Genomic DNA, 12,146 nt, shown 5'->3' with positions numbered 1-12,146 from the left:
ACCATGGCTTGGATGGTTCTTGGGGAATCTGCTTGCAGGGAAGAAATGTTCTGAAGCCATGGCATCAACTTTGCTGCAGAGTGAGGTCAAACCAGGTTTGACACTCTTTCTTCCATTTGAATGTTTCCCCACAGAAGTCTCTAGTGTAGCAGTTACCCTTCCTGATGTATGATTTTAGTTTAGAAACTTCCCAAAGGGTCTAATTCTCAGATACCTAGAAGCTAGCATTTTTAGGAATTTTTTTCTAAATGTACTCCATCTTTGCCTTCGTAGACTTGGTTTACATAAGCACATGTTAATCCTTCATGACCTATCAAGATTTTCAAGGAATAAATCACTTTCATGTTCTTGTAGGAAATGGTCATAAATTAAGTTGTTGGCCTTCTGGTTTGATAGTTTGTACTCAAAACAGTGTACACAAAAATAGAACAATATACTCAGAAGTCCTTGCTGTCATGGAGCTTATGTTCTAGTGAAATATTAATTCCCTACTAACAGTCTATAAAATGACAGAAACTCTTTTGAGTATATGTGTGAGGGAGCTATCTAAGTATTTTACCCTTGTGTATCAGTATGCCCCAATTATGGAGAAAGGATTACTTCACAAAAAAGTCAAGCCATAAAGAGTTAAATTTTGCTTTATGATTCAGGATTATCATTAGAATCAGTTAACTTGTTCTACATGTTCTATTGGGCTGAATCAGTATTGATTCTATGAGCTTCCCTGATATTTGGTTATATAAAGAAATGTCTTATGTCAGCTTAATCTTTTGTCATTTGTTCTTTCTTATAAAAATGTAGTGTGCATTATTTTGTGCAAAATTAAATTTACTCTAAGGCTAAGGCAGCATTTACCGAAGTTTTTTCTTCTAAATAAAACAATAATCACCATGCTCTCTATCTTTACTTATCTTCAACTGCTGTCCAGGCTCAGACATATTTTATTATTTCAGTATCACTCATCACTGGATCGTCTTTATCTGCGATGGCGCACTCTGTATAGTATATTAATTCATGGTAATTGAGAAATTTCGAGTGCAGGCATTTGCGAAGTAATTCGTTAGGTTGTTTTTACTGGAGAAATATCTAGACTTCTCATCTGAAAAATACGGAATGTAGCATCTCATTTTGATCACCACACTGTCTTTTGTCAGGTATAAATTTTCTTTTTTAGAAAGTCTAAGCCAGTTTGCATTGTCACAATTGCAGATATAAACGTGTATCTTTGATATTTTTTAATCTGTGTAAATTTTTAAAAACTCTTTAAAGTCTGCCATCATTCAAAGTACTTGAGAATGCCAACTGAATCAGATGCTAGATAGTGGAGGTGTCATAGTAGCCTTATTTCTCATATGTGAGTATGACCTATGGCCTACCCTAGCTAGACAGTTGACCCCTTGTAATTTTCAATGCTTCCATACCTCGAAATGGTGGGTGATTTTAAAAAACAAGGAGGTGCTTGCAGCGCATTGAAGTTACAAAGAAGCAGACACAGTTTTGCTGATGTTCACTTTTAGAAACTGCTTCGTTTGTAAGTCCTTCTCATTCTTTTGATTAGCTTCCAGCAACTCACATTCCTTTGAAAATTCAGAGTACTACTATTCTTGTGTGGATTTTTTTTCACTGAGGATTATACTGGTTTATTTTCACTGAACTATGAAGTATATGGAAAATGTGTTTTTTAGAATCTGTCAGAGTATCTGTCTTAGGGAGGACTCAGAACTCCCAAGAAGGGAGTTATCTTGTGTCTCCTGGAGAGGGAACAGAAAATCATTCATCACAATTTTATATTTGTTTATAACATCATTTTGTTTCTTCCCCCGTCCTTCTACCCACAGCTTTATTTAGGTAAAAATGAGGAAGGATAAAGTTCTGGGACTGTGAGGGAGAGCTAAAGAGACTAAATTTTATTAGCTTGAAGAGTTTATAACTAATAAAATAGCAAATAAGATATTAAATGTTCTAACATTAACAATATTTAGTAACTTAGGGCACTTTACTTCAGTGGACAAGAATCACTTCACAAAAGGAGCAAAACCCTACTAGATTATAAGCCTCTGCTTTGAGGTTACCTTATGACTGTGCTAGACCTGACTGTTATAATTACAACTAAACTATTGATTGAAACATGATTTGTATTCTCAATATGCCCTGTATTTCTGTCCTTGGATTAACCTTTAGAATAGAGATAGTTTCTCTGATGAACTTCTTATGCTTTGGATTTATTTTACTTAAGTGTAGGTAAGTAATACCTTCACTTAACTGACATAACCAACAGTTTGGTTAATTGCCTATTTAAGAGCACTGGGTAGAATTGAAAACTGATTTATCTAGCACCCATCCACAAGAGAGACCTCTTAATGGAACAGGACATTAAAGGGGACTTTATATTTTTCATATTGTATTATATATATCATATTGTAGTGTATATCACATTATTGTATATTAATTATGTACATGGGCAGTGCCTTTCATAGTGATCTCCTAAAAATGCTTTGGGAAAGGTCTTGCAGCCTTCCTTGCATTACTTGCAGAGGAAGTTCTCCACCCTTTTCTGCACGTAGATAGCCAGCTTATTGAAGGTATTGATTTCAAGAAGGCTCAATTCAGGATATGAGTTTGGAAATGGACATCTCTAAACATTCATGTGGAGCTGGCTTTGATCTTCATCTCTGTCTAGCATTTCACTCATAAATCTAGAAATTTTTGTGCACTGAATCTACCCCTACTAGTTTAAAACTGGTCCTATAACATGAGCGCAAGAGGAGAAAGTCACAGAGAGCCACTGGCAAAGGTTTCCAGGGACAGAGGTACAAAGACATAGGTGTGATCCAGTCCATTGATAGAGTGTGATAAAAGACAAATTGAAACTATGACCGTTTACACATTGATGGGTAATACCAGCAGTTTTTTGTTGTTTTTTTAAAGGCATTGTTCTAAGTCAGAGCAGAGGGTGGCAAACTTATTCTGTAAATGACCACGTAATAAGTATTTTAGACCTTGCAGGCCAGAGATAGGGTCTCTGTGGCAACTACTCAACTCTGCCATGGTAGAATGAAAACAGCCACAGACAGTATGTAAATGAATGAATGTGGCTGTTTTCTAATAAAACTTTATTTACAAAAGCAGGCAGCAAGCTGGATTTGGCCTGCAAGCCCTAGTTTGTAGACCTCTGGCTCTGAGCCACAGAACCCGTGGAGGGCCTATTGTGTTTACCACTTGCTTCGCAGACCCCATTTATAATTCAGTAGATTTGGGATGGGGCTTACTTATTCAGTTTCTGAGTTCCGAGGTGATATTAAACCTGCTTTCTGGGTATCACACTTTGAGAACCATTGAGCTAGAGGGAAAGAGATTAGAAACGTCTCCTCTTTGTTATTTGTTTTCTGTCCTTTGGAAGGGAGACTGAATATGTTAAAACTTAATGTTGCCCTTATAAAATTTTCGCAATCGTTTTTTATAGGAACTTTGTTTCTATCTGTCTCACCCCAAACTTGACAACCTCCTTGCTCATTCTTATCTCAGGGCACGTTGCGCTCGGCAGCCACTGCTCCCAGGATTCAGGTTTCAGAGTGGACAGGAGATAAGTAATGGGACACATTCCACCCTCTGTGTTAAATACTTAATAAGCATTTACTGTGGTCCAAGCACTATTCCAGGTGCTTCACATATATTAATTCATTTAAAATGAGTGTCGGGATGGCTGGGGAAATTGCAGAGTCCTGCTAGTCTAGGGATGAGAAAATGACTGTTATGTGCTGATGTGTCCCTGTGTGTATCTCCTCTCTAGTTTCCTCCATTGCTTCTCACTTCCTTCTCATACTGGCTTCCTATCCCTGAAGGAGAAGGTTAAAAACTTTTCTTTCAGCTGAGTCTCGGGCCTTTCTTCACCGGTTGACTGCTGGTGACATCAGCACGAGTAGCCCTCCATGCTGGTCTGTGAGGAGGGCTTCCCCAGCAGAGAGGCCCGACTGACCTGATTCTAATTGCCGACATTGAGCTGATGTTATTCTTGGCCCGGGGCAGAGCGATTACTCAGTAGTTTCTGTTAAAGTGATCCTTTGTTAAACTTCTGCTCCCAACCCCCTTCTCCTCCCCTCCCACTCTCTTTTCTGCCTCATCCAGACTGAAAAAAGCCCAAAAAGCAGAAAAATTAAGGACATTTTGATGGCCAAGGCAGAACTGCCCAAAGCTCTTTTAACAACAAAGTTGGAGAGGGAGATTTTAGCTTTTTACTGGTTGCCAAAGCTCTTTACTTTTTAGTAGACTTACTTTTCAACCTAGTAAAGCAACTCAAGGCAGGAGAAAACTGTGCATCCTAAATTCCTCTCATCCTTCCGCTCCCTCTGTTCTTTACCTTCCCCCTCCCACCATGCCCAGTTTTACCAGACTAACCTGGATGCACTAAGGGCCCACAGAGACTAACGTTCCTATAACAAGCAGGGGGTGGGGGGCAGCTCAGTGTTCACATCAAGGAGTCTTTCGGTGTGCTGGTAACATCTTGAGAGCCATATGTAATGAATGAGCTTTTTGCTAATGGGGTGTGTGTGTGTACATGCACACTTGCAGGTGTGGAAAGGATTCCCATATAAACCCAGCCAAGTCTTGTTATTCTGCTCCTAAAAGTTCATTGCATGTGTCTAGAAAAATTCTGCCCCCCTGGTGGAATGAATACTGTTTCTCCAAGGCTTCAGCTGCTGTGTGTTTGTGTTGTGGGGGAGGGGAAAGAAAGAGAAATTCAGCAGGCACCCGGCTTTTCCAGGCAGCCAGCAATAACATGCTGGCTCCTCAGCATGGCACAAAGAGAGCAAGCAAACAGACTCAATGTGCAGGCGGAGTCTTTCTGCGTGTTTCTAAGAGTACTTGAGAGGGAGGTTGCACTGGGGGTATGTACGCATGGGAAAGAGCTTAGGCCTGTGTGCTTCAATTCCTGGGGCAGGTTGACCTCAATGTCATAACCTACTGCTGCTTTGTTTTTTTGGTTTTGTTTGGTTTGGTTTGGGTTGGGTTTTTTGTTTCATTTTGTTTTTCCTTCTGACCTTTATCAGGAACTCATATAACAGTTTCTAAATGATGATGATGATGGTGGTGATGATTAATTTTCCTAGAACCATTTGATTTAGTAGATTTTTGCCAAATCAAACTCTTTTCTTCTTCTTACCTCACACGAACACACTGAAATATGTGAAATAATACGTGTAAAACTACATTTGGTTGTTTAAAATAGGCATGCTGGGCAAGCTTTGGAGTCAGATAATCCTCAGTTTAAATCTTAGCCCTGCCCAGTCTGTGACCTGGGACATGTTATTCAAACTTCTTTGACCCTCAGTTTGCCTGTCTCTAATATGGAGATGATAATATACCTGTGGGTTATCATGAGGATTATAATCCTCAGGACGTTACTGTGTGCGAAGCACTGAACCAGAGTTTTATTTGTATTATTGGATTGAATCCTCACAACTCTCCTCTTACTAGCCCCCTTTTATAGATGAAAAAACAGAGCATCATTCGTGTAACTTTATCAGGGTCACAAAAGTAATAAATGGAAGAGCTGGGATTTGAGCCCAGGTGTGTCAGCCTCTAGCATCCAAGCTCTCAGCTATCAGTGCTATACACTACCTCCCTGACAATATAGTAAGGCTTTCAATAAATAGCTATGTCTATTATTACATAAATTTTAAGCTGCAGTTCATACATTCAACAAGCACTTATTGACACCTATAAAACTGTACTTGAAAAGTTATTCTCAGGTACCTTAATTATGAACTGTTGCAAAAGAAAAGGTTTACTCAAACATCTGTAAACTCAGGCCTGGACATTATTCCAGTTACACAGATTCTTAAAGAAATGTCTTAAAGAAGGTGTTCCCGGGTTTACAGCTCTTAGAAATACTCATACTTTACCCTCCCTTGTGCTTGTATTACTCAGTAATAGGGTCAGGGACTACTGGGTCATGCAATATCCTGAAGTACGTTCTAGAACTTTGGAGATTCAGAGCACTTATGTGGGTTATTAATAACAGGAATTATCCCTTCAGTTATCACTTTGGCCTGTTTAAAAATTTTATTAAATTTATTGCGGTGACATTGATTAATAAAATTATATAGCTTTCGAGTGTACAATTCTATAATATACCATCTGTATATTGCATTGTTTGGCCTTTCAATCCTGTTATCATTACTGGTCTTATTATTTTAATTGTATTTACATGTTAGGTGGTTTAGAGAAGACTACTGGGAAAGATGGCAGGTGTATACCACAGGTGACACCTTTGCATGATTAATATTATGTTTGCTTTTTCAGTACTGTGTAAATCTAATTCTGAATGCATTATTACAATACAGACATCAGCACATTATGCTGATGCATTATTAATAGTAAAAGGAGTCCCCTGGTTTCCACCAGGTTGTTTTCTAAGCTGCTGCTAGAGTCGTGTCCCTTGGAATCTTGGAGGAAGGAAGGTGAGGGCAGGGAAATGGACATATAGTGTCTCCTGAGTACTAGATGTAGTATTATCTTCATTCCACTGATGAGAAAACTGATGCTCACAGAGTTGAAGGAACCTTATGCAAGGCTGCACAGCTAGCTAATTGCAGAGATTGTCAGACCAGGTCGGAGGGCTTCCAAAGCTGTTTCCACTCTGCCACCTTCCCCTTGGCAGAAGTGACTGTTCCTTTGCTTCTTGTTTTACACATTTGTCATCAGTCACTTAGGCATTCCAATTTTATTGCTGCTGCTGCTAAACACTTATATACACAAATATAAAAGAAAAGGACAGAGTAGTGAATCAAAATTCAGAACGTGGTTGTGGGTATATTAAAAGGCAACTCTTCACCTATCAGCTGCTTAGGATCAATCTTGTTTGTTGTATATTTTTGCTACAGCAGCCTGGTGACAAGTTCATTTCCTCCCTCACTCTGTGACCTGTGGTTTGTTTCTCTTTGTCTGTGGGCATATGAGGGACTCAGCAGTAGCTTTGTGAGATGAGGAAAGACCTCATCTTTAAACATGAAGAACCTCATCCACCTGAGATGGATGCAGCCATGGGAAAAAGCTTACTGAGCATATGACAGTAAGGTCTGTGCAACATGCACAGCACAGTAGGTCAACCACGTGAGAGTCTGAGCCAAATAGAACAAATTATACATTTAAAGACAGGCAAGTAAGATACTTATAAACTCTGAATTTAAAGTTGTCAGGGAACTTAGAGATTGCCTTGTCTAATTTCATTTTACTAATCAGGAGAGAGATGTAACACACAAATGTGTTATTAGGGGACCAAAGGCCCTGATATGTAAATAATTCCCTAAAACTACTAGCAAATAAAGAATTTAAAAAGATAATTGAAAATGAGTCTGTAAATTATCTTTTTTTCTTCAATTGAACTCTCAATTTGGGGCCATTGTTGATATTTTGAGGTTACTTTTATAGATATACATACATACATGCATATTTTAACTTTTAAACTAAGTAATGATGATTTGCTTAAAAATTTTTTTCAACCTTTTCTTCTTGGAGTAAGGAAGGTAAGATTTCTGTCTTCTAAATACATCTGATGAAAGTTGGACATATCATTAGGTTTGCTTTAAATTTTTTTGGAAGGGAGATTTTATTTCACTGGATTTGATTTCAAAGGAAGTCAGCATAGCATAAATAAGGATGGCAGTGTAGTGTAGTGGGGCTCTGAAACCAGACTCCATGGGTGTGGATCCCAGCTTGCTACTTAGTAACCGTGTGATCTTGGGCAAATTATGGAACCTTTTATGCCTTGGTTTTTTTATTCTGTGTGTGGAGATGATGATGGGACCTACCTCAAATGCTTGGGAGGTTGAAATGATGATAACATACAAGCCTTAGAACAGTGCTGACCCATGGTTAAAAGCTCAGACCAAAGGTTCATTGGTCTTATTGTTATGTATTATTTTTTGTTTCATTGTAACAAAAACACATAGCATAAATTTACCTTCTTAATTTTAAGTGTACAGTACAGTATTATTGACTTATATGCACATTAATGTTCAACAGACCACTATAATTTATTCATCTTGCATGACTGAAACTATACTCATTGAACTACGTCCCATAGTCCCCTCTGCTCAGCCTCTGGCAACCACCACTCTTGTGTTTCAGTGAGTTTGACTACTTTAGATACCCCATATAGTGGGATCACGCAGTGTTTGTCTTTTTGTGATTGACTTATTTCATTTAGCATAATGTCCTGAAGATTTGTCCACCTTGTTGCATATGACAGGATTTCTTTTTCTAAGGCTGAGGAAACTCTGCTGTAGGTATACACATTTTCTTGATCCGTCCTCATAAGCGGGCATTTAGATTGCTTCTACACCCTAGCTACTGTGAATAAAGCTTCAGTAAATGTGTGTGGATATCTCCTCTATTGTGTGTTACTTGTAGCCTTAAGTACACTTGGCATTATCATTCAACTTGGGGATTTTAGTTAAACCCCCTGTGCCAGAAGCAAAAATTAGTTAAAATTACATTTAAAAAGGTGTTTTAGGAGAAGTTCAGGCTTCTGAAGTATTAATTAGCTACGTTTTTACTACTGTTTACCTATTTAGGCAATCAAAAAACATATGCAATTTAATTTGTTCACAGTTGCTAGAGAGATGTGAGAAGAGTAGAAAGAATAATATGATAAAATGATTAAAGGAATTTCTGTGTTGATTATTAGCATGTTTGTCCAAAGGCATAAACTTGTCTTATAAATATACAAAAGACAAGAAACAGCATTAGCATCAAATTGTGAGCCACTTTTTCATGAGATAATGCTATTTCCTCACAATAACCAAGGAAAGATAAGGACATTATCCTCTCAGACTTACTGATGGAGATGTAATTGGTACAGCCTTTACAGGAGGCAATTTGAGAATAGATGTAAAAAGGATTTAAAATAGAAGAAACCGCGGCCTCCTGATCTAGCTACTCCAAGGAAATTATTTTCTGGAACTGATCCAGCATATGTGAAAAGATATAGATAGCATGATTTTTATCACAACATGACCTTTTTCAAAATTTATCTTTGTTGTTGAAAGTATTACAGATGTCACCCTTTTCCCCACCATTGATCCCCGCCATCCAGCATCCACCCTTGCCTGCCTCAGGCCTTCTCCACACTTATTTATTTATTTATTTTTTAGATATCTTTATTGATTTCAGAGAGAGGAAGGGAGAGGGAGAGAGAAACATCAGTGATGAGTCATTGATCAGCTGCCTCCAGCACGCCCCCGACTGGGGATTGAGCCCACAACCCGGGCATGTGCCCTGACCAGGAATTGAACTTCGATCTCCTGGATCCTAGGTCGATGCTCAACCTCTGAGCAAAGCCCAGCCGGGCCTTCTTCACACTCTTGAGGGAGACATTTCCTGATGATCCTATTTAAAATGCCACCTGTCCCACCCTCCAGCATCCCTGTCCCCTTTTCCAGCTTTATTTACCTTCATAGCACTTCTCTAGTCCAGCTATTGTCAACCTTTTTCATCTCATGGCACCCTGGCTAATGTGGCTCAATTGGTTGGAGGTCACCCCTTACACCAAAAAGGTTGCGGGTTCGATTCCCAGTTAGGGCACATGACTGAGTGGCAGGTTCCATCCTCAGTTGGGGCATGTATGGGAGGCAAGCAATCAATGTTTCCATCTCACATCGATGTTTCTCTCTCCCTTCCTCTCTCTGAAATTAATGAAAACATTTCCTCAGGTAAGGATTAAAATTTAAAAAAACCTTTCTGAGCTTAATAATAAATTCACTAACCATGAAGGAAAAACTGATAGATTTGACATACACTCAGCTCAAGATCAGTTCAAGTGTCTCAGCACTATTGCAAAAACAACTCAGAGACTACTGTTGGTATCTTCGGTTTGGTTAGATGAAGGAGTCTGAGGCTCATGAGTATATTTGAATATCTGTTTTTAATGATCTGCATTGCTTCTCAAATATTAGCAAGTGCAGTTGATTTAGGGACTGTCTGAAGCATAGTGGTTTCCTTTGGCTGGCTAATCATAATTTCTCCTGAATTGTTCTGTCCAGGTGACCACCTATATTCACATCCATTAGGGAAGATCATTTGAACCAGTAAAGAGCCTTCTTTCCTAGCTGCTGAAGGAGGAGTTTCTTAATTGCTTTTAGAGAGGGGAGGATATGCCAGAGGCCTGCCTTCGGCAACTCAGAGTCCTATCTCCGGTATTTGTGTCATTGGTCTTTCTCTGTATGAACAGTAGCGTTGTCAGGGTTCCTGCCCCACCCCGTCAGGGATGTAGCACTGCCCGGTGCCTTGTAGCACTACCAGAAGTTGTGCTCTGTTTCTCTTGCTCAGCCTCCAGTCTCGTCCCAGCTGACAAACATTGTGAATGGAAGACAGCCAAGAACTCCATACAGTGTGAGACAAAGGCCTTTTGGAAGCTTGCTTTTGCCAAAAGAGAAACAGCTACCCTCAGCCTTACCTTGGCCCCGAGCTTTTGACAGCATCGCATGGTTGCACAAAGGGCATGATGTGTTCTTTGAGCTGCTCCGGGCTGGGTTGTAGTAGGTGAGCAGTCAGTCACATGCTCCGGAAGAGACGTCTTCCCTGGGCTCGGGCTGCCAGATAGAAACCTGCTGAAGTGGCTTTGTAATCTGTGCAATGGGAACTTCATCTGTTGGTGCCTTTGGTTTGGTTAGGGAAGAGTGAGCCTGAGAGCTCACGTGGAGGGAATAATGCCTGGAAGCGTTTGCTCTCCTGAAATCAGTAAAAGGGGCCCAAAGAGATGTGAGCCCATTCAGGTAGGTTAACCTTCACCTGCCTTATCCCCTTGATTTTCAAGAAGTGAATTTAGAGAGTGATTTTACTACAAAAAACCATCCAGCTCTGCTCCATCACCAAGAAGCCTAAATTAAGACTGAAGGGTGTATTTTTTTGGAAGGAATTTTTTAAAAAAACCCTCCCAGAATTTAATCTCTGAACAGTATTATCTTTCTAGTAAGAGAGCCCAGATCTTGCTGCCCCGTAACCTTCCAAGCTGCAGCCTGTGTTCCGTCTATCAAAAAAGCCTGCCCACCCACGAGTGCCCTTCTGTTGTGGGAGAAGGAGGGCCTTTCCAGGCTTTTGCCTGGGGCCAGGCCAACCCTCCCACTGTGGTTTTCTCTGCGTCTCCTTCCTGAAGCATGGCTGGTTCCCACACCCAGTAAAGAAGCACAAGTCTTGTATATGTTGACCAGGTCTTGAGTCGAGGCCAGTGCTTATCCAGCTCTTGCATTCCCAGGACATTGATTGATGACAGTGCAGGCCCCTTCCCTGGCTTGTCAACCCACAAACACCAAGTGCTAATATTGTATACCCAAACCTCACATTTCTTAGTAATTATTCAGAGAGAACTTTATATAATTTTTCTGTCCATTTATGAATGACTCTCAGGGCAAAACAGTTCACATGATCTGTCATGGGTAGAGTTTTAGGATTGGGGCTAATATAGGCTGGGGGGTAGGCCTGGGGAGGCTGATTTCTGCCACTAGTCTAAATACATCCATTTATATGTTTGCTTTGAACATTACCTGAGTATTTTCCTGGGTTTCTTATCAGATTTGATTGCTTTAATCTCATCCCACTTAGCCTTGGCTTTGGTAAAACACCTGGGGATGTGTCTACACTGCTGACTTTTTGGAATTTGGTATGGTATAGAGTTGTAATCATTTCAATCCACTCAGTATATTAGAATATGCTCACCAAACAAGTCAGAACCTAGAAACTTTTTATTAGGAAAGAGGGTCTGCTTTTCTGAGCTGCAGTACTTTTATGTTGTATTGAGACTTAAACAGGCTTGACTCTCTAGTAGACTGAAAATTATTTCTCAGCTCAGTTAGGATTTCACTTGGCTGCAATGTAACAGAACCCTCTCCCCCTCCCTCCCCCAGTGGCTTAAACATGTTACAGATGTATTTTTCCCCCCATATAATCAGAAATCTAGAGATAGGCTCACCCAAGTTCCATGGTGCTACCAGGAGCGCATTTTTTTTTCTGTCTTTGTCTTTCTCTGCAGTCCTTAGCAAGTAAGTTTCTCCCGATGCCCATCCACTTCTGGCTAGATACCATGTTCTGGGTAAGAACAGTAACGGGCAAAATTAGTGTACCAACCCGTCTACCCTTAAAGAGCTTTC

General features: G+C 40.0%; 1 protein-coding gene across 1 annotated transcript in view; it reads left to right on the top strand.

Annotated features, from left to right (window-relative positions):
* TTLL5 (tubulin tyrosine ligase like 5) overlaps positions 1 to 12,146 on the top strand; it is a 195,129-nt gene that overhangs the window by 157,869 nt on the left and 25,114 nt on the right. The gene's annotated exons all lie outside the window — the stretch shown is intronic.

This window comes from Miniopterus natalensis, chromosome 1 (assembly GCF_054644295.1).
Source record: "Miniopterus natalensis isolate mMinNat1 chromosome 1, mMinNat1.hap1, whole genome shotgun sequence".
Classification (NCBI taxonomy): domain Eukaryota; kingdom Metazoa; phylum Chordata; class Mammalia; order Chiroptera; family Miniopteridae; genus Miniopterus; species Miniopterus natalensis.
This window is presented reverse-complemented; position numbering and strand designations above follow the sequence as displayed.